Source organism: Oryctolagus cuniculus, chromosome 8, assembly GCF_964237555.1.
Source record: "Oryctolagus cuniculus chromosome 8, mOryCun1.1, whole genome shotgun sequence".
NCBI lineage: Eukaryota > Metazoa > Chordata > Mammalia > Lagomorpha > Leporidae > Oryctolagus > Oryctolagus cuniculus.
In genome coordinates, this window is record NC_091439.1 from 27,170,417 (window position 1) to 27,194,421 (window position 24,005).

The window sequence follows — 24,005 nt, forward strand, 5'->3', positions numbered from 1 at the left end:
TCTCATTATACTGCTGTGAATTGAACCACAGAGTTAAAGAATAGCCTTTTGTGGGGGCAAAAGGAATTTAAAAGAAACAGCTAAATGGTTATGCTTTACCCTGTCAGACAGCAGACTTCATATTCAATCCCACGAGATGGTCTTTCGTTGAAGAGCCTTCATTTCGTGTGCCTGGTGGGGTGAGATAGGCTGTCTCAACACAGGCCAGGAAAGTGTTTGAGAGCTTCAAGCCTGTTAATATACAAATGCATACCTTTCAGATTTCAAGAGGGGAGAAATTAAATTAAAGCCCATTTGTAGTTGCATATTGAATATTTATTCATGTAAATATTTTATTTGAGAATAAAGTTTCAAAGTATTATTTGCATAGCCTGAGTTATGTGAAAACTGTGTGACAGGCATGAGAGTCTGCATTCTCAGGAGGAGGTCAGGGACCTTTAGAGAGCTGTGCTTTGGGGGGGTCTCAGAATACTGTGCTTCTCTTTGTTTTTACCCTATTGTAGAAAGTGCTTCTCTTCACTTGGGAATGCTCCACCAGGCATAGTAAGTAATGCACTGTTACTTGTACAGTTAGAAAACTCAGAATGAACCAGAGGGCATAATGCGTGCAGTCAAAAACTTGCTTTAGCCAAAGGGACATCTAAGATCTAAAGTTTATTTTTGTCATGAATGTCACCTAAAATGGTGATTCTGTCCAATTTGAAGGTGGATGTGGGAAGGGAGAAATTTTTTAAAGATATTTATTTATTTGAAAATCAGAGTTACAGAGAGAGAGAGAAGGAGAGGCAGAGAGAGATAAAGAGAGAGAGAGGTCTTCCATCCACTGATTCACACCCCAATTGGCCGATCCAAAGCCAGGAGCCAGGAGCCTCTTTCAGGTTTTCCACTTGGGTACAAGGGCCAAAGAGGTGGGCTATCTTCTACTGCTTTCCCAGGCCATAGCAGAGAGCTGGATCAGAAGTGAAGCAGCTGGGTCTCAAACTGGTGCCCATAACCTGGCACCCATATGGGATGCCATTACTGCAGGTGGCAGCTTAACCCGCTACACCACAGTGCCAGCCCAGGAAGGGAGAAATTGTAACATGAATTATTGGTTGATGTTACCATAACTTTATTTAAACACATAATAGAATCTGCTAAGCTACATTTTCCTCTCCAAAGCATCTCTTCAAATACAAAAGGTATAAATAGGATCTAATAATGTTTGAGATTCCAGAAGTCTAATGTGAAACCAAGGAAAGTGTAAGCATGCATTAAAACCTTTAAATGTTAAAAAATTCCATAGACAATAAATTCTAATAAAATAGACATATTATGTAATTAATTACATAAACAGTTGAATAATATAATGTTCCTCAGACCATTGTTAGGTATCAACCAGACAGCTTAAATGTTTAAACTAAGTGCTTCCAGTAACCAAGCTGCAGCCTGGCTGGCAAGTGCAACAAGGCTTTCCTTTCCTGCTCTCCAAGCCTCATTGAATGAAGCAGCAGTGAGAAATCATTGTTTTAGGATGGTATCTTAAAGATACATGTTATCTTTTACTCTATAATTTTAGACTTATATAACTGCTCAGAAATATATAACAGGCCAGATTTTACTTAATTTTATCTTCACTTAACCTGGACCTAACTGGGTGTATGTCTTTCCTTTTCTAAAACTCCATATAGAACTAATTCCTGTAAAATCATTCTATACTTCTTTTGAGAAGCTGACATTGAATCCTGTATGTTATTCAATACCTCTTAAATAGTTCTTCACCTATCTTTTCTTTGAATTAAGAAGCTGACAAACTCAAACACATGCTTTAAATACTCAGAAGAACCAATATATTTTATTCCGCACAAAAATGAGTCATGTTGGTAGTTTTCCATCTTTGCTTTAGCTGCTGGGATGTTTAGAACTATTGCTGTCTTCTTAGGAAAATAAACTGCTCTGGTTTGCTTAGGAATGCTGAGTTCCTGGGGACCTGGACCTTTCAGATAGGAGACCACTTCAAGCTAACCATGATAATGGAAGACTTTAAGAGACTGATAGAGAAATCAATACTTGTGCTTGAAATTTATAAAATATACAAAAACAGAAAGAACAGAAATTGAATATCAAGCTCACAATCTAAGTGGGAAATTCTATTTAAAGAGTTGGATTAAGGAACCGGAACTAAGCATGAGCGTGGACGATGAAAGAACATGTTTGGAAAGTCATTGATGTGGATGGGGAAGCTAAAGAACAGATGGTCCCTTTATGTGCCATGTGGAGAAAAGAAGGAGACCTATACTAAATAGGAGGGGGGAAAAGAAAATAGAGAAAGAGGAAGAAGTGCTTCTACTTTTATCTGTAGCTGAATCCTTTTATCCCTTTAAATTTTTAAGATTTTACATTTTTCCTTTTTTAAATTGATTTTGACATTCATTTTTTAAAACCAAGAGTGTGTAGTACTTTAAGCAGTGTTAGAATTGAATGGATTGGGTACTTGCTTTGTAAGGAGAAAACGTTGAAACTAAGATACCAGCCTAAGAAGTTTCGGCCAAAGTTTTGTCACTATACACTGAGTTGAGTTGTTTTGGTTGGAAATGGTGCAGAAAGAGTCCCAGCCGCAGCCACATATTGCAAAGTACTCCCTCATGGCCCTGCATCACCACTTTCTCAGCCTGCACCGAGCCAACATATTGTTTTTCTGTCCAAGTAATTTTCAGTAACACCCACAGAATCCCCAGCAGTGATTGCATCTAACACAACACCTGGCAAAAATTCAACTTAATGTGAGCAAAGTGGCATCATAGAATTCATGCCTCCAAATAAACCGCTTCCTCCACATTCTGAAAGCGAGGAAAGGAAATGAAGAAGCCCGTGGTTATGAAATTAAGAAGTCTTTTGCCACTAATTCCAAGAAAAAATAAAAAATAAAACGTGCATATTTTATAACCTCCCTCCAGCATGAGTAACAGAAACAAAATTATGTAGTTCTTCCCAAACAGCATCTGTATGATAGCCACAGTTTAATAATTAAACTATATCTTTTTCAAAGGGCCTTGTTCCATCAAATTCAGGACACATTGAAGGAGTCTGTCTTAATGTTCCAAGGACTGTGCTGGCTTCTTCCAATGAAAAGCTACTGCCAATCGGAGAAATTCTGCCAAAAAATAGTTGACCTGTATTTTAAAAAATTTAACGTTGTATCATATCATTATTTACACTCTGTAAGATAAGTTCATTATTCCTCTTATTTTGCCATCCAATGAAAGATCTGAGAGAAAGTGAAGCTGAAAGTCACCAGAGCTTTTGCAACATTTTCTCAGTTTTTGATTTAATGAATTTCCATCATGTGGAAAACTGGGCACCTACATGTAGATTTTTTCATGCACAAGATTTGGTGCTCACAAATCCCATTACTGCATAATAGGCTCTATGAGGCCCCATTTTAAAATGTGGCCCCTATGGTCTAAGCTGAATTTTTTCATGTGCATTGTTAAGTGAATAGGCCCACTGTTGGCTCTATCCCCCCAAGCTAACAACTCAGACTTGCCTCTGGTATACTGTTTTTGTTTGTTTGTTTTATTGTAGGAAGAGTCTTTAATCACATTAGAAGCTATTATAATTTTTTGGCCAAACAGCTTGACCTTGGTGTGACCATTCTTCCTGAGACTTAACGCTTTATGAGTAACAGATTTCCATGACGTTGGTGAGATGACATTACCCTTGCAACATAGTTCCTTTGTGTCCAACTGTTACTGCTGCCTCCATTGCCATAAAAAAGTTGGGAACACATAAGAATGTTCAAGTAGTTAGAAAAAAAAAACTTTTCTCTGCATTCTTATTATGATATTAATTATCTTGTGTTCTATAAAAGCACCTCTTTTGATATCAACTCATCTTTCCATTTCATTTGCTAGAATGGGGGAAAATGTTTTTAAAATTAAGTTTAAAATGCATTCATATTGCTCTAAAATTTTATGATCAGTTTTGGGTACTGATAAGTTAGTGTGATTGACAAAATGGCCTAAGAGTCAAGGAATTAATATAACTTAGTATGCCTGTGACATATTTAGTTGATTAAACCTTTGTCATTATTGATATTAGAAGACTTCAGAGAAGTTATTTAATTTTTACACATCTAGAAAATTAAAATCACAGCTAAAACCTTTAATAAGTATAATATTTATGTTCTATTGTAAACTTGTACATTTTGAAAATGAAAGTCATATAAAACACATAAACAAAGAAAATATAGAATATAGAATATCACACTGATAAGTATTCTACTTAGCAAACTCATTCTTATTAAATTTGCTTATTGGTATCCGTGAATTCTCTTGAAATCTCATAATGACTACTACTTTAAAAAGTTATTGTCATGAACCAACTATGTAATGACGTGTTATTCACAGAGACCTAGTTACCCCCACGCGCACATGATATGTAACTTAAGGGCTTTCCATAAGAATAACAGATGGGAAGATAAGAAAGTAATTCCACCTTGCAACTTCCCAGGGGGAATTTTATATTATATCCAAATTATATCCATCAGGAATGAAACAGAATGTACACAGGAAAACACCTGCAAAGATTATGAAACATAAGACACTATTTGCTTTGTTCCATGACAATGTAAAAATCACACCTTTTCCAGGGAGTTCTGAAACCACATATGAAAGTAATTGATATTGCACACCACTCTGACCTACCAGATCTTCAGACCAAGGTCTAAGGAACGTGGGTCTTAGGAACAACATCAACTCCAGCAACAGGAGCACTGTTGTTTAAATTCATGTGCATACCCTCTAATCTACTCAAAATAACCCCCACATATAAATTTCATGGTCACAGAGTTTAAAATTTTAAAAGATGCTATGGATATTACCTAATAAAGAGATACCCAGTCAATGTCTTTCTGGCTCTCTCTGAAAGATAGACACTGTATAAGACAAGAATGTTGAGATGATTTGTGACAGATACACAGATTTGCTTTATAAGATACAGAATAAGCTGTCGGTTAAGAACACCAATCTTTATTCTCTATATTACTGATTGAAAACCTAGCCACTGCCACAGCCCTGGCACACAAACATACCCATTACCCTCTCCTCTTCCTCCCATGCTTCCATTCCTATCCCTTCTTACTTTTTCTTTCCCCTCATCCAATCCTATACACTTCTTCCTCCTCCTTCTTCTCCTCTTTCTTTTTATTCCTAATTGAGTAAGAACTTTGAGACAATTATTTCCTATTTTTGCAGGGGAAGTCAAGATAAATTCTTTAGGGAGACTTTTATCGAAGCTACCCTAGCAGACAAAAGCATATTTTACAGTCAATATGACTATCTCTGTTTTAATCCTATGGCTTGTTTGTTGTCCCAGTTCCAAATGCAAATGGGAAGATGGCCACTGAGAGATATGAAAAGAACGTTGGAGGAATAGGAAGGTTTCAGAGAAGAGAGGAATGGGAAACGAGGTTGAAGAGAATTTAAGGTTCTAAACAATTGAAGAACTAGCAAAATGACCTTAATTAATTATAGAGTTATCTGTAATGTTGTGTGATGAATCTCAGGCTTTCATGTAATACAATTGTTTGGAATCAATTGAAATAATAAAATAAGATGGTACATGTGAGATCATTTTATAAAAATTCAAATACAACATGAATGTGAAGTTTTAGTTGTAAATTACTATACTATTTGACCACGTGAAAGAATCAGAGAAAAATTTGAATTACTAGGATAGTTGTTATTCTATTCTTCAGTCATTTCAAACTTGTAATTCAAAACAACAAAATGAGAGAGTACTATGTCAGGCATAGAAGTTGAAAATCCAATTTCCTAACATGTCATACCTCTTAATCTTCTGGGTAGTATGGCAACTGTCCGCAGTACTGTAGGTCTATAGACTCTATTTCACTTTGTCTGTCTGAATATTTCTCACACTACTGAATACTGAGTTGAATTTTGACAGGGCAGCTGTAAGACCAAAAAGGCTACACTTACCTTGCTGATAATCTTTCAACTTCCTGACCTGGATCAGATAGCCTCTCATAGTTTTTTTTTTTTTCTATCTAGAGATCATGTTGTCCATAGCATGTCTATTGCATTACTGACCCTAATGTTCCATCTATTCTGATAAACCCATTCTGTGTCACATGGTTCTCTGATTCTTCCTGCAACAGTGATATAGAATATTTAGTTCCCCCTGAATTTAATGATGCGACTTGCTGTGGCAAATAGAATGCCACCTAAATGTTGATATACCAACATTTAGTCTCTGCCTCAAGAATTGTATCTTTCAAGTTGCTTCCCCCATCCTCTGCCATTGCTGTGAAAGAAGAACTTGCCTTGGATAGCCAGCTTATCTAAGGGAAATGACAGATGGAGAAAAGCTGCATCAGCATAGATTAACCATCCCCAAGTTGCCCTATAGATGCATAAGCTAAACCGATTTTTATTTTGGTGCTACTGAGAATTTTGATTGTGTGTCATGAAGGTTTATCACAGCAATTTGGTAGAGGCCTTTGTCTTTTAATTAAACTTGTTTCTAATTAACTTGATTAAAGTAGTGGTTGAAGCCTTCCAAAGGTCAGAAGAAGAAAAAGAGAGGAACCTCTCCTGGAATGAAATGTGGTTGTTACCTGTTTGCCTGTAGAATTGCTCTCTGCTTGGGTTTTTGTTATCACCGAGCAATGACGTTAACCCTTGTTGGAAAGCATACAACTCAGTAGGTGTGTAAAAAAACATTATCAGTGAATATATGCACATGTTCAGTATTATATCAATTCCTGTGGCTGCCATGTATAGAATATCCAATCAAATGTAAGCATGTAACCATGAAAGAAAGACAAATAAGCTAAAATCATATGTAAATAAATACTCTTCTTTGTGGTTCAAACTTTTGAATACAAATTTCTGCCTAGGCCTTATGCTAGCCTAAATAATAAAAGACTACTTCCTGTTAAAAGACCTTTGTGTCTTATCTCTGCTATAGCAATAGTTAACCTATACTCTGATTCTTCATAACAAATCACCTGTTTGGGTGCCATGAAGTAAAGACAGTGCCAGAGTTTTTGGGCCAACCTCCAACTTTGGGTCTCCTTTTTTCATTTGTCAATGTGTTTATTCTATATGAACATGGATACTCCCCTAATCAGTCTTCAGATTCCCTTTTTATAGCTTTGGTTAATGAATACTGTGGAACAACATTAGAGAAAATAGTTCTTTTTAAGGTAAAGAATAGAAAACCCATTCATGGGATTATTCAACTCTCATTGAGCAATTATTTACACCGATATTGGAGATTTGAAATCAATGTTTTAAATTATTCAAGGGACCAGTGTTATAGCATAAGGGCTTAAGTCTCCATCTATGATGCCAGCATCTGGGATCCGGGCTTTGGCCTGGTCCAGCCCTGACCAATGCAGCCATTTGAGGAGCGACACAATGGATCTAAGATCTCTCGCTCTCTCTCTCTTTCTCCCTCCATCTCTATCTCTATAATTCTGTCTTTTATATTAAAAAATATGCTATTCAAAATTTTATCCACTAAAACAAAACAAAACAAAACAGAGCCTTAAAATTCTCCATTGGATTATTCATTATATGTCTTGTGATGATACAAATTAGGATGCATTGAGATCAAATTGCACTCTAGGATAGGTATGATGGAATTCTTTGAACTATGCAGAACCAGTTGGCTGAAGTGACACAATAACTAAATGTGTAAGCTTGGGAAAGCTCTGGAAGTATTATATGAATCTTTGTTTTCCTTTTCTAAAATGTCCATTTTCTCAGTTCACTAAAAGGACTACATGGGAAAACATATTTGATCCCATTTGACAAGTTATAAAGAGTCAGTTTGGGCAACATTGTGGCACAGAAGGTTAAGCTGCCACCTGCCAAGCTGGTATCCCATATGAATTCAAGTTCTAGTCCCAGCTGCTACATTTCTGATCCAGCTCCCTGTTGATGCATCTGGGAAACAGTAGAAGATGGCCAAAAAGCTTGATCCCTTGTACCCATGTGGGAGACCTGAATGGCTTCCGCCTGGCCCAGACTTGGAGGTTGCAACCATTAGGGGACTGAACCAGTTGATGGAAGATTTCTCTGTCCCTCTGTCTGTCTGTCTGTCTGTCTCTCTCTCCTCTATTTTCTATCTCTCCCTCTCTCTGTAACTATGCTTTTCATATTTGAAAGGCAGAGTTATAGAGAGGCGGGGAGGGAGTGGTGGTTCTTCCATCCACTGGTTCATTCCCCAAATGGTCAGAACAGATGGAGTTGTGCCGATCTGAAGACAGGAGCCAAGAGCTTCTTCTGGGTCTCTCATGCAGGTGCTGGGGTGCAAGGACTTGGACCATCTTCTACTGCCCTCCAAGGCCATAGCAGAGAGCTGGATTGGAAGTGGAGCAGCCGGGATTCGCCCATATGGGATGCGGGCACTGCAGGTGGCAGCGTTAACAGCTACACAACAGCACCAGTCCTTACCTAAATAAATCTTTAAAAAAAGTTATAAGGAGTCAGTAAGTTGTTTTTTACAAACTTCTTTGGTTTTTCTAATAGAATGTGATTTAAACCTCCTCATATTTTTTTTAACTAAGTGTCATTGTGTTTAATGGTCATTGCAACTACTAAATAGTACAATTTTCCATAAATAATGAGGAATTTGTTATTATGTCAGACAGAACTGTGTGACTCAGCTTCACAGCCCTAGGGAAAACACACACCCTCTTCCACCACCATTGTATTTATCAAAGCAAGAAGGATAAAGGGTTTTTATTTTGATTTTGGATTCAAATGAACCTGGAAACTCAAAACAATACTCACAGAAGCCTGTCAAATTCATTTTTACTGTGACTGAATACCTTGTATCCCTCCCCTAGTTCAGAAAGCTGGCTGAGAAGTAGTTACCACTTATCTTGATTATCATTTCTTGCAAAGTCCATCATCCTCAATTGGCCTTTAGACCCAAAGAAAGACTTCATTCTTTTCCCATGAAAATCCAAATTGGTAAGATTATCTTGTTTACACAATGTGGGCAACAGAACTATAACTAGATTATGTAAAAAAATAAATATTAGATAAATATTAGAGTATTTAAAATATTTTATATAGTTCAGTTGCTCTAATAGTTTAAAAGTATAGTAATAGCTCTGAGTTTGTTTTTCCCTTAGAGCTTTTCCTGATAAACTGAAGAAAACATGATTAAGTATATTTCAGAATTTTTTCTTCTATATAATCCCCCCTCAGATGTTTTCAGACCCTAAAGAATTTTTCAAGGATTAACCTTTGGAAGATGTCTTTTTAGAAAAGAATAAACAAAAGGAAAATGAAACTATGAGAAATTTCCCAGAGAAACTCCTTCTAATTTACACTAATGGGTATGCAGGTCATATGGAAAATTAAACACCAAAATCTAAATTTTCAGGGCAAGAGAATTTATGCACACAAATCCTATTACCAGCTAATGGGATTTGTGGGGATCCCCAGTGACCTATTTGGAAAATTTACCCCTTGCTGTTTAGATAAATATATCATGTGAACTAAATCTGAATACACAGTCCTACTGTTGGCTTTATCCCCAATCTGTCAAGTAATCCCCCAATGATTTCCACAGGATGCTGGCAACCATATTACTATGTGTATCTGACAGGAAAAAAATGACATCTATATTTTTCTCTTTTAAGTCCTTTAAAATTTGCTTCAAGTATTTTTAAAATGAGTTCTTCCTTCTTTTCTTCCTTACCTCTTCCTCCTTCTCCTCCTCTTTCTTCTTTTTTTTCCACTTTCCTTTCTTCTACCTCCCACTCCTCCTTCTCAGTGCCTCTTTCTTCTTGTCTTCCTCATTCTCTCACTCTTGAATACAGAAAGGAACTAAGGCAAGCAAGAAAGCACTAATGTTCTCCCTTTTGTCTGTTGAAGAATGAAGTTCCTGTTACTCTTGAAGAACACGCCACTGCTGTAGTTTCACAACTTCATGCCATCTCTACACACAATTTTGGAGACTTACTTGTATGTCTAAGTCTATTGGTACTAAAAAAAAAAAAAAAAAAAAAACATTGGTGTATCCAAAAATGTGGTAAAATTAGTTGTTGGTAACTGTGCATTTCTCTTTGTGTAAAACTCCTTTTCCAAACAACCTGTGTACTAGCTTCTCTTATGCTATCCTCTGATTGGAAATGAGGTACATTCCAGAGTGCATGGCCACATCCTTCCAAATGGTGTGTTTCTGTGGAACATCCAATGAAAGCATTTCTTTTCTCAAATATAAATCTCAAATTCCTTTTTAGAACATGAAATTTTAAGAAAACAAACTAAATCAGACTAATGTACAACTCAATTATGTCTTTTTAAATATCTGAATTTTAATGCTTTAAAACTAAAGAACTAAATTGCTTGATAATGATAAAGCACCAGATAAGATAGTAGGAACTACGTAAATACAAAAACATTTGCAAAGGAAATATTTCTTGGTATAATTCAGATCATAGGTTCTGCAGATGGTTAGCCTTCTAAATAAATCTAAAGTCATTCAGAATTACATTTATGTACAGCCTATACAATGATTTACAATAAAATAAGATTCCTCATATAAATTCTTTTATACCTAATATCAAAAGGTTAGATTACAGCCGGCGCCGTGGCTCAATAGGCTAATCCTCCACCTTGCGGCGCCGGCACACCGGGTTCTAGACCCGGTTGGGGCACCGGATTCTGTCCCGGTTGCCCCTCTTCCAGGCCAGCTCTCTGCTATGGCCAGGGAGTGCAGTGGAGGATGGCCCAGGTGCTTGGGCCCTGCACCCCATGGGAGACCAGGAAAAAGCACCTGGATCCTGGCTCCTGCCATCGGGTCAGCGCGGTGCGCCGGCTGCAGCGGCGGCCATTGGAGGGTGAACCAACGGCAAAGGAAGACCTTTCTCTCTCTGTCTCTCTCTCTCTCACTGTCCACTCTGCCTGTCAAAAATTAAAAAAAAAAAAAAAAAAAAAAAAAAAGGTTAGATTACTTATATTTCAGCAACTTGAGCTTTTAAGATATATTGAAATCACAATTGGTTTGTTCACATATGGCTTATTTTTAGAATTTATTTGCTTTAGTAGTTTACATTCCCTTCCAAATTTTAAGACATCTTAGAAGATACAAGCAGTACAGATTATTTTATTATTTATCTATCTACTGAAACACGTAACTCCATGAACTCCTAGCTTCATTACTTTAACTCTTGCTACTAGATCATTGATTATTGGACTTAATTTTAGTTTTTCAAAAATTTTTGAGCATTTTGTAAGAATTGATATTTAATGTGTTTTATTTTTCCTTTTCTTAAAGTTTTCCAAAATTCAAAGAGAAAAGTGTTTTTTTTTTTTTTTTGGTTTTTTTTTTTTTTTCTTTTCTGACAGGCAGAGTGGACAGTGAGAGAGAGGAGAAAGGTCTTCCTTTGCCGTTGGTTCACCGCGCTGATCCGATGGCAGAAGCCAGGTGCTTCTCCTGGTCTCCCATGGGGTGCAGGGCCCAAGGATTTGGGCCATCCTCCACTGCACTCCCTGGCCACAGCAGAGAGCTGGCCTGGAAGAGGGGCAACTGGGACAGAATCCGGCGCCCCGACCGGGACTAGAACCCAGTGTGCCGGTGCTGCAAGGCGGAGGATTAGCCTAGTGAGCTGCAGCGCCTGCCGAGAAAAGTTTTAATGGAAAGAAAACTTACTATAGTTTGGAATTATCGTATGGATCCACCAGATACTTTCATTTGAAAAGATATTCTGTATGGTCTTAATGATATAATTTTAATATACATTGAGATATTTTGTTGTCTCCTAATCCTAAGAATTATTTTATTTCATGCTTTTTTCTTATCAATTGTTTTCAACTATGTTTCCAATAATAATGCTAAGTAAAGAACAAAATATTAACTAATACTAGAGAGCTGGACTGGAAGAGGAGCAATCAGGACAGAATCTGGTGCCCCGACCTGGACTAGAACCCCGGGGTGCTGGCGCCACAGGCAGAGGATTAGCCTAGTGAGCCATGGCGCACACCCAAGAATGTATTTCTAAAGGTGAGATGTAATATATTTCCTCATCTAGTTAGTCATATGGATAAATTTCATAAAATAAAGTTTTTAGTAAATTCTATACCTTTTCTCTTTGCCAGAAGCAGGTGTAACTATATTATTACGCAATATATGGTCTTTTATGCTAAAATATATTTGACATAAACAAGTTTTAATTCTAATTACTTTGAAAACAAAACTTAAATTGAGCAATTTTATAATTATTTATAAAAGCAATGAAACTTCAAGAAAAAGCAGGAAACAAGTTTTAATGCATTGGTATAGGCAATGCTTTCATGAAATGATGCTGAAAGCACAAGTAGATAAATGGGATTGTAACAATCAAAGAAACTTCCTTTCAGCAAAGGAAGTGACAGAGTGAAGAGATAACTGACTCAAAGGAGTGCAGTTTTCAAACTACTCATCTAACAATGAATTATATTTAAAATATATGAGAAACTCAAAAAAACTCAATAACAAAGTCTTAAATATCTTAAAATGATAATTAAAAGGTGTTCATTGGGCTCAGATGGTGAATATTTATCACTGTTTTTCCTGGCACCTTGAGGGTTAAGCTTCATATATTCTGAATGAGAAAGTTTACGTGCACTAAGTTAAACTTTCTGGCAAATCTAACGAAGTGTACTACCTCATCTTGCACTTTAATATTGGCTAAGGGCAGAAAGGTCTCACTGCTGATTGCTGCTCTCTTTGGACCTGTAGGATATGAAAAAGGAGTGTGGAGGAAGATCCAAAGGGCCCAAAGAAGACAAAGGTCCCTGAGTGACCTAAGTTTCCTCTGAATATATCTGAGTTTTACAAACAATTTTTAATATTATTTCACATGTAACATATCACTGCTGAGTTTGGCACTGGAGAGCCAAATGCTGCTGATCAAATTACCAACTACATTGGTTTAAAGTCTTTTCGACAATAGCTTTTACACCTTTCTCCCAAGTTCATGGGAGGTCAGCAAATCAGCCAGGGAGCAATATGAAAGGATCCTCTGTTGCTTGATAAGCATATGCCAAGCCAAAATTTCTTGATGTACACCTACAGAGCCAATGATGAAAATCACTCTCAGCTCACAAGGCACACGCATTTTCCATTACTTGTAGATTTGTAATTATTTGCATTTAGCTCATACTTTTGTCTAAGAAAATAGCAATAAAAATGCTTACAGGTTTTTTAACCTGTTGAATAAAATTTTTCAATACAATTAACCCGAAAGCCATATTAAATGGCAGAGGTCTAAACATTCTTACATACTAGTCCTTTTTAATTACATAGTGGAAAAACATTCATCACATTCCTGGCCCCCTCATGAGTGTCAGGGACATTTTGCTGTACAGAGATCAGTTAAATCATGCTAACTTGATCTCTGTTCATTAAGTTCTCTCAGCTCTGAGCCATTAGTAGTGGGAATCAATTCAATATTTGAATTATATTCCCAAAAGTCTGACCTAAACTCTTATTTCTTGCCATAAATTTCTAACCTTATCCTTCATTTGTTAGAAAAAATAAGACTCTTGATATTCACAGCTATTAGTGTTCTATTGCCCTTCCTTTATTGGGGCAAATAGAAAGTGTAGCTCAAAGGCAGTGGCCTTTATTTCTCCCAAAAAAATCTCTAGATTATTTCTGTAAGTCACAACGGGATTTTAATTTTATTTTTCCAATGGACCTTTAGTAAAATAAGACATACAAGGATAAAACGTATCTATATGAAAGACTCCTACCGCAAACAATACAAATAAACCTATTTTTTCTAAGAGTCTCCTGAGAAAGATGAAAATATAATACCAGTAATCAAAAGTATGTAAGTGTCGCTACTGAAGCTTTCATCATCCTTTGGCATTCTATGTGGCTAGGAAGGAGGAAGGGTCAGCTCTCAAGGAAATTCAGGTAGGGATTCACAAGACTGACTGTGATTGAGGCAAAACTGTTCCAGTTGCGTATCTGTCAATTTGCTCTTTCTTTCAGGGATAGTGCATCACCCTTTCCTGCTGGGCCCTTACCCTTCAGATGGAGCTGCTTTCTCTAAATCACAATAATAATTCTCTTGCATATTGAGAAAAAAAGAACAAAACATTTCCTTGCAAGTCTTCTCTACCTACTCTCACACTTTCTTCCTGGTGGTGGGGGAGGGAGGACCCTGTACTTTTGGTCATTTTTCTATCTAAATTTCACTTAGTGAATCCGTCTAAATGCAACTGTTATTCTCTATAACTCAGCTGCTTGCAAAAGAAATCCTCCACAAAACATCTTACTCTCCATGCCTCTTTTCATTGACTGCTCCATCTTTTGCATCAGCTGAGGGCCTGCCAATTTATCAATAATCAAGCATTCTGAATCCATAATATTTTTGATAACTATTAAATTGCAAAAGCAAAATCAATAAACCAGGAGATTTCTACTTATAATGCTTTAGGTTTTAATCCAAAACTGCTTCTATCATTTTTAAAAATTCTGTGCTCTTGGTAGGAAATTCAATAAATGTTAGGTTCACAACCATTTGAATGTGTGTTTATTTTACTTTTCGAAGAACCTTAAGTGACATATGTAGAAAAACCTCACACAAAGGTAAGCTAATTAGAAAGAAAGAAATCAGGGGATGCAATCCTCGACTCCATGGTTTCAACCTTTAAAAAACAAATAGCATTCTACTGTAAAATCCAGAACACTTTTTTCTGAGAATCTCAGGATCAAGTGGAACAAATACTGTGAGTTAAACAGGGATCTTCATAGCCACTGTAAATGTTGCTTGCAGAGAACATACCCAAACAATCACATTGGCACCAAACTTGAACCTGTCAGTTTTTCCCAACTAAAGATGGCTTAATTTAAGAGAGACACAAAAGGGAAGTGCATTAACACAGTTTGTTTATGGATCTGCTGAATGTCATTATTTTCATAGGAAAGGCTTCCTGTCTTGTCAATTTCTATTATAGTTAGATGACTATTGAATAATTTACAAATAGAAAAATACAGATAACTTAAGTGCAGAATAGCTATCTAAAAACTTTATCAAAAAACTCAAACAGTGGCCTGTGTTGCGGTGTGAAGAATTAAGCTGCGACCTGCAATTCTGTAATCCTATATGAGAGCAGCAGTTCAAGTCTCAGCTGGGCTACTCCACTTCTGGTCCAGCTTCTTGCTGATGTGCTTGAGAAAACACTGAAGGATGGCCCAAGTGTTTGGAACCCAATACGCATGTGAGAGACCTGGATGGAGTTCTTGACTGCGGATTTCAGCCTGTTCCAGTCTGGGCTGTTGTGGCCATCTGGAGAGTGAAATAGTAAATGGAAGATATCTTTCTATCCCTCACTCTCTCCTTCTCTTCCTCTCTCTCTTTCAAATAAATAAATATAAAATTTTAAAAAACAAAACCAATATATACATGAATATGCAAAATACATCATTTGTTTAGTTTAGGGTCTCATTGTTTTTATTTATTTAACTTATTATTTTGGTGAAGCATTAAGCTTTTTTACTCTAATGTAAATTTAAAATATGGTATCTCAAAAACAAAAAAAAGAAAGTCGGAAAGGGGGATAACGGAGGGAGTGAATCAGATGGAGTGAGGGAAGAAGGGAATATCATTATATTCTTAGACTTGTATCTATGAACTGCATTGAAAATCTTAAAAGCCAGTGATTGTTTCCTTTTTTTTTTTTTTTTTTTTTTTTTGACAGACAGAGTGGACAGTGAGAGAGAGAGACAGAGAGAAAGGTCTTCCTTTGCTGTTGGTTCACCCTCCAATGGCCGCCGTGGCCAGCGTGCTTTGGCTGGCACACCGCGCTGATCCGATGGCAGGAGCCAGGTACTTATCCTGTCTCCCATGGGGTGCAGGGCCCAAGCACTTGGGCCATCCTCCACTGCACTCCCGGGCCACAGCATAGAGCTGGCCTGGAAGAGGGGCAACCGGGACAGAATCTGGCACCCTGACTGGGACTAGAACCCAGTGTGCCAGCGCCGCAAGGAGGAGGATTAGCCTAGTGAGCCACGGCGCCGGCTTTGTTTCCTTCTTACTATTTGTTGAACTCCTTCCTTAGTGGAGGGTTAAGCTTATGTTTTTGTTAAGTATGTTTTTGTGAAAATTAAAAGAAAGAATAAGAAAAGAAGTAAGAAGGAAGGTGGGAATGTGGCGGGAGAGAAGGTAGGGTGGGAAATACCACTATGTTCCTAAATCTGTATATATGAATTACATGAAATTTGTTCACCTTATATAAAATAATTAAAAATTAGAGGCGCCAGAGCTGTGGCGCAGCCAGTTAGCACTCTGGCCTGAAGCACCTGCATCCTGGTTGGAGTCCTGGCTGCTCCTCTTCCGATCCAGCTCTTTGCTATGGCCTGGGAAGATGGAACATGGCCAGTGGAGATGGCCCAAATCCTTGGGCCTCTGCACCCATGTGGGAGACCCAGAAGAAGCTCCTGTCTCCTGGTTTCGGATTGGCGCAGCTCTGGCCTTTGCGGCCAATTGAGGAGAAAACCATCGGATGGAAGACCTCTCTCTCTCTCCCTCTCTGTCTCTCCTCTCTCTGTGTAACTCTGACTTTCAAGTAAAATAAATAAATCTTTAAAAAAATAAATAAAGGGGCCGGTGCCCTGGCTCACTTAGATTAACCTGTGACGCTGGCATCCCATATGGGCACCAGGTTCTAGTCCCGGCTGCTCCTCTTCCAGTCCAGCTCTCTGCTGTGGCCCAGGAAGACAGTGGAGGATGGCCCAAGTGCTTGGGCTCCTGCACCCACATGGGAAACCAGGAGGAAGCACCTGGCTCCTGGCTTCGGATCGGCCAGTGCCGGCCGTAGCGGCCATTTGAGGGGTGAACCAACAGAAGGAAGACCTTTCTCTCTGTCTCTCTCTCACACTGTCTAACTCTGCCTGTCACATAAAAAAAAATTATAATTAAATAAATAAAAATTAGAAAACATATATTTGATTACTAGAAGGTGGATAGTTCATCTTATCAAGGCAACATTAGAATCTAGTTCACTGTACATATTTTGGTAAATATTAGTTTTTCTTTTTCTTTTTTTTTAAGATTTATTTTATTTAATTGAAAGACAGAGTTACAGAGTGAGGTAGAGACAGAGAGAGAGGTCTTCCATCGATGGTTCACTCTCCAGATGGCCACAATGGCCAGAGCTGCACAGATCAGAAGGCAGGAACCAGGAGCTTCTTCCGGGTCTCCCATGCAGGTGCAGGGACCCAAGGACTTGGGTCTTGTACTGATTTCCCAGGCCATAGCAGAGAGCTGGATAGGAAGAGGACTAGCTGGGCCTAGAACCCGTGCCCATATGGGATATTGGTGCTTCATGCCAGGGTCTTAATCTGCTGCACCACAGCACTGGCCCCTTAGTTTTTCTTTTTCAATACAAAGAATGATTCAAACCATAGAAGAGCTGCATGCATTTTAAGAGACAAATTGGGCCGGCACTGTGGCTCACTAGGCTAATCCTCTGCCTTGCGGCGCCGGCACACTGGGTTCTAGTCCTGGTCCCGTTTGGGGTGCTGGATTCTGTCCTGGTTGCCCCTCTTCCAGGCCAGCTCTCTGCTGTGGCCAGGGAGTGCAGTGGAGGATGGCCCAAGTGCTTGGGCCCTGCACCCCATGGGAGACCAGGAGAAGTACCTGGCTCTTGCCATCGCATCAGCGCGGTGCGAGGGTGAACCAACGGCAAAGGAAGACCTTTCTCTCTGTCTCTCTCACTGTCCACTCTGTCAAAAAAAAAAAAAAAAAAAAAAAAAAAGAGAGAGAGACAAATTGAACGAAACACCTTTAATTCCAGTTTGTGTTCAAGAAAACTTATTCTAGTACAACTTCACTTAGCCCATTCAAAGATTTGACCTATATACCAAGTCTTAGAAATAATGAGAAAGTAAGTATCAGGGAAGTATTTGGAGCCATTAAAATATTGTTGCCATTTTCTGGTTTGGTATTAATCATCCTTGAGTATATTTCAACAGGATTTTCTTTTACAGTATTATTTCTATATTTTTCTATTTTGGGAAAATAACTTTACTACTGGAAATGTATTTTTTACCTGAAGGTCCAGCTAAACCAAGTTTAGAACTAGATCATCATTAAGAGAGGAAGTACGTCCAAATTCTGAATTCTTTCACTGAGGTTGTCCCTGGATATATTACAGCCACGCATTTTTTTCTTTTGAAACTGTGATTTCTAATAACAAAAGTTGGGAAGTAAAAGGAGAAGGTATGAAGTACACACTTTGTGCAATCAAAGTTGTGGGGAGCAGCCCGGACTGGACTGAGTTACTGGAATTAAGACTTATTCTATGCATCTGCTCTCCCACAATATGGCGCTGGGAGAGAAGTAAACAGCTTCCGCACAGCTGCCTCCAGTTCAACCAATAAACTGTAGGACTTGCTCCTGATTGGAGAGCAGCGTACTCGGCGTGTGGGCAGCCGAGTTGGGATTGGCGGAGGAGGACTATAAAGGAGGAGAGAGACGGCATGCACCAGGAACATCTATGGGGAACATCTAAGGGGAACACCTGTGCAGCCCCCGAGAAGAGCCGGCCGGCGGTGTGCCGCTCCCCTGCGGAAGTGGGGAATGTGGCTAGGGGGAACTGCCCTTCCACGGAGGTGGAAGGGATAGTAGCCAACCCGGGAAGAACCAGCAGCAAACCCGGGGAGGGCCGAGCAGACGAAAGAACAGCGCAGGGTCCTGTGTTGCTCCTCCACGAAGAGGGGGAGCGACAAAAGTTAAAACAAACTAACAGTGGCCTGGAAGTTTCCAGGACATTAAGAATGTGCACACATACACAGACACATTTTGATGATAAAAGGTAACAAATAGACATATTACTCTTAGAAAGATCTACTTTTGGATGAGACAGAATAACCCTTCTGGTTTTCTGTTACTGTAATTATATTTTATTTATTTGAAAAGCATAAAGACAGAGAGAGAGACACACACACACACAGACAGAGACAGAGATGTTCCATCCTCTGGTTTACATCCCTGATGTATGCACAGGTCGGGGTAGGCCAGGCCAAAGTCAGGAAGCTGAAATGCAATCAAATCTCCCACATGGGTGACAGGGGCCCAACTACTTTAGCCATAATCTGCTGCCTCCCATGGTTTGCATTATCTAGAAGTTAGAATCTGAAATAGAACCTGGGATTCTAACCCAGGTACTCCAATGTGATATGAAGCCATTGTAACTGGTTTCTTAACCACTTGGCCCATCGTGCACTATGGATTGCTTTTCTTCTTTTAAATTTATTCATTTATTTTTATGTATTTGAAAAGCAGAGTAATAGAAACAGGGAGAGAGGGGAAACAGAGAGAGAGAGAGAGAGAGAGAGAGATCTTCCATCTGCTGTGCTGGTTCACTTTTCAAATGCCTCTAACAGCTGGAATTGAATCAGGCTGAAATCAGGAGCCAGGAACTCTATCTGGGTGTCCTACATGGGTGGCAGGGACCCAAGTGCTTCAGACATCACCTGCTGCTCCCCAGGGTGGTCATTAGCAGGAAGCTGGAAGGTAAGCAGGGATGGGACTTGAACATAGGCACGCTTTTATGGGATGCAAGCGTCCCAAACCATGACTTAACCCACTGGGCTCCAATGCCCATCCCCTCCAACGCTGTTCAAAATATATTCTTACCCTTTGATGCTATGTATTGAGAGATTGTAATTAAATTTCTCTTGTGTTTCATATGTTATAACAGTGTTAAATAGATTGTATTCTATCACATGTTATTGTATATTTTATATAACATTTATACTAAGTGGGTCCTTGAAGTAGAAAAATATTAGGACATATACATATTTGCATATTCAGTATAGCATAATGCCCTATGATATGCAAGGGGTTAATAAATGAGATGAGAAGTTTTCAGATCTAAAAGCTCATGCTAGAGCTGAGTATGGACTTTCTAACAAACATGAAAACTGAATTACCACTCCCAAAACACCATTCTCTTGACTCATATATTTTAAAGACTTCACTCAGTTGTTTCAATTCTTCAGAGAACAAAAATTGATGAATTACAAGAAGCGATAACTTCTTGACTATATCAGCAACAAAATACATCAAAGGAAATTTATCATTTCTTAACACACACTTTTGAGATGCATATCAAACAACATACATCTTAAATGCTTTATCTTTTTATTTAAAATAATTTTTCAAAGATTCCTACAATTTAATATGCAAAAAAGTACAGACCAAAGATAAGATGGAATCAAAATCAGCTCTAATAACCCTGACTTAATTAGTTATTTTCCTACTCCCTTAAATGAAGATGCCTACAGAAATAGTAACATTTTCATAAGAAACCAGAGACCTCAAAATGAAACCATATGTCCTTTTGAGGCTAGTCCTTAAGCCCCAGAAATACCAATTATCCTTGCTGTTGTTTTCTTCTTTAACTTCTAAAAATTTAACCATGGTTTGAATTCCAGTTTGGCAACTACATGAAAATCTCCATCAATGTCACTTATTTCTATGCCTTTAATCTTTCTTTTAAAGTTATGTTTGATGTTTTCTCAAAGAATTTTTTTTCTGAATGAAAGAAAAAAAATGTGATTTTAGTTCACAGCTTAGTTTTGTATCTTTTTTTTTCCACATACTAAAGCTAACTGTGAACTAACTAATGAGGATTGAAATAGCTCTGCTCTTCATGTAAACTGAGTTTTACAACTGTTGAAGACTAGTTATGTATTTTCAATTTTTTAAGTTTGATGGATCAGAATGTGGTATTTCTTTTTTTAACTTTTATTTAATAAATATAAATTTCCAAAGTACAGCTTTTAGATTACAGTGGTTTTTTCCCCCATAACTTCCCTCCCACCCGTAACCCTCCCATCTCCTTCTCCCTCTCCCATTCCATTCACATCAAGATTCATTTTCAATTATCTTTATATACAGAAGATCAATTTAGTATTTATTAAGTAAAGATTTCAAAGTTTGCACCCACACAGAAACACAAAGTGTAAAGTACTGTTTGAGTACGAGTTATAGCATTAATTCACAGAAGTGGTATTTCTTGAACATAACTTACTACAAAGTATGTTTGTCACTTCTACTAAATAATAAAATTAATGATAAAGAAATACAGTTTCTCATTGGGAAGTGTCTTAACCTATTCTTTGGTAAAATTTCTTAGTTAATATTTGGAAAGCTACTCTGTTCTGACTCCTGTCTGCCTTTTAGAAAACTTTCAGAGGCATAGCTACTTTTTTCATCCAGAAGATGATTGTTGATTGTGACACAGGATGAGGAGTGTGGTACGGTTCTGTAGCCTGTGCAGCACCGTTGTGTGACAATGAATGAATTCTATTTTTCTTTCCTCTCATTCATTCTCATACTTTCACATGAACCAACCAGTGGCATATGGCATACGTAATGAATTTCTTCTGGAAGCTACCCTTTCCCTGTTGCTATTACTGGATTTTAGGATTTAATTTTTAAGCATTTCAACGTGGGCTTCTTTTTTTTTCCAGTACATTGAAAGTCAATGGCTTAAGAATTCAGAAGTGATAAAAGCTAATGACATTCACTCATATTGGGATAGTGTAGCACATTGTGCTGTTTGATTAGCATAGGTGGTGATTGATTTAATATTCACTAAATTTTGTGGCGTTTACCTGTTATTATTTCTCCTTGCCAAAACTGTGCTAAGATGTATAAAGCCATCAAGATAGAAAGTAGTACAACTAATCTGGAACCCAGTAGTTTTGCTTTGTACCTATGTTATTTAAATATCTTTTTATGACCATGTTGGTCTCCGAGTTACTTACTACATTGAAACAATCCAGTAAAACTTAGAAAAGTGGGAAAACAAATGTAGTATATATTTTAATAAGTGTTTAAGTTTTCAGCATATGGTCATAGTCATTTTAATTTACCTTTTTAACCCTTCATTCAGCATAGACATGAATCATAGAACTTCAGAAATATAAGGAAGATTACACATGCTCATGTTCATAATTCATCACTAAAATAAAATTCTGCAAAATGTATTATTATGTATGTACAACTCGAGAGATAATAATCTGACTTTAATCTGACTTTTGTGTCAATAGAACCACAGACTTTGTTTTGTTCTGTGGAGGGAATTCCATGCTACTTCTGTTAGCACCATTTTTTTTTTTTTTTTTTTTGTAAAATAGTGATAATGTTATCTTCCTTATTTCCTTAAGTTTTTGTTTTTTAAGTTCTGGTGAGTTAATTTGTGTAATCACCTTGTAAAATACAAGTGTAACAAAATACAGCCTGTTATTATAAAGTATTAGTATAGTAAAATTTTTGTAATATTTTATTTCTAGATAGCACAATGATGTCTTACAATTTTACTTTCTAGGAGTATATTTTAAAAATACAATTTTTGTGTCAAAAGAGGGCAAAATGACACATTGTAATGAGTACAGTTGAGAAAATATAGTGAAGTATACTAGCCTCCTAAAGAAACTTGTCTGTTAAATTTAAAAATTAATGAGAATGTTGGAGTTGATAGTTATCCGTCATTAGAACCTCAACTGGATAGACTAGAAAAAGGACCAACTGCTCTCTGAGAGCCTGTTTTTCAGATTTCTGTTTCACAAAGCAGATTTGAATCTCTAGATCTTTGGGGCTGGGGGAGTCTTCCAAGCTGCCAGCCGCCCTGAGCTGTGTAAAATAAAATGGAGGTGGGAGGACAAAACCTTTCAGGATCAAGCAGAGGCCGTGTAAACAGATGTGGGTGCAGGAAGTAGAAAAGGTTGAATAGTTGCTTTGTTTCTGGCTTTGTGTTTGTACCACAGAGGGTCTTCACTATACCAGACTCTCTGGCAGATGAAATCTCACATAACTCTTAATGCTACAGAAGCATACAGAACCTGCTCATTCCTAAACACAGCCACACTTAGTTCTTGGCTCTCTTTAACTCTATGAATGTTTATTTTAATGAATGTTTCATATAAGACAAAACATTTATGGTAATTTTGAAAGAGAATTTATGAGGAACATAACTAAAAATCAATGTAATTTTTCTTTTTCATCCACTGATAGATAACCATCATCCTCAGGCAGTGGTATATAAAGAAAAATACTGTATATGAATTTTAAAAATTGCATTCATTCTTTACAGGCATTACAGTGAGAAAAAAGAAAGGGTGTGAGAGGTATCTAGATAGTCAAAATGCTTTTGAAAAGAAATCCTGTTATGAATGTAGATGATGTATTGAACCAAACTACATAACCCTTTCTTTTTAAAGATTTAGATAAAAAGTATATATACATACATATACACACACACACACACACACGGCATATATATATATATATATATATATGTATTGTTGAAGTTCTGTACACATCCATTGATTTATTTCATGAGGAACTGTTACTGTTGCCTACTTGTAAAATGTCACAGACACCAGAATTTGGAAACTTGCCCAAGTGCCTTAAATAACTTCAGAGCCCTAGTATTCTGTAATCTAACACACCTTGTTGGGTCGGTGGACTGATGGGCTAGTGGTTGAGAGGTTTGGGGCTGCCTGCTCTATTTTTTACTGTACCCTTATTTTGAGTCAAATAAAATCAACATCAGCTCCTGTGGCCAGTAGTAGCCTACAGCAATAAAGTATAAAATGTTCCTTCATAAATGTATATGGTCATATTCAACTCTTCCCCTGTAGTCGATTTTTATTTCATATGGAACAAAGTAAATGAGTCTCTTGAAAGCTGGTGGATTTACAGCTGGAATTTAGTATTCTTGGAGCATGGTGTTAACTTCACTAATAAAAATGTTGTGTCTGCTCTGCAGAAATTCATCGAAACAAATCATGCCTACCCAGGCACAGCATATGACTACAACCTCAAGAAAAATAAGAAATGGGGAAGAAGGTCTGGCTCTTTGTCACAGCAGGTTAAAGTCCAGGCCAGCAGCATGAGCATCCCATATGGATGCTGGTTTGAGTCCTAGCTGCTCCACTTCCAATCCAGCTCCCTGTTAATGGCCTGGGAAAGC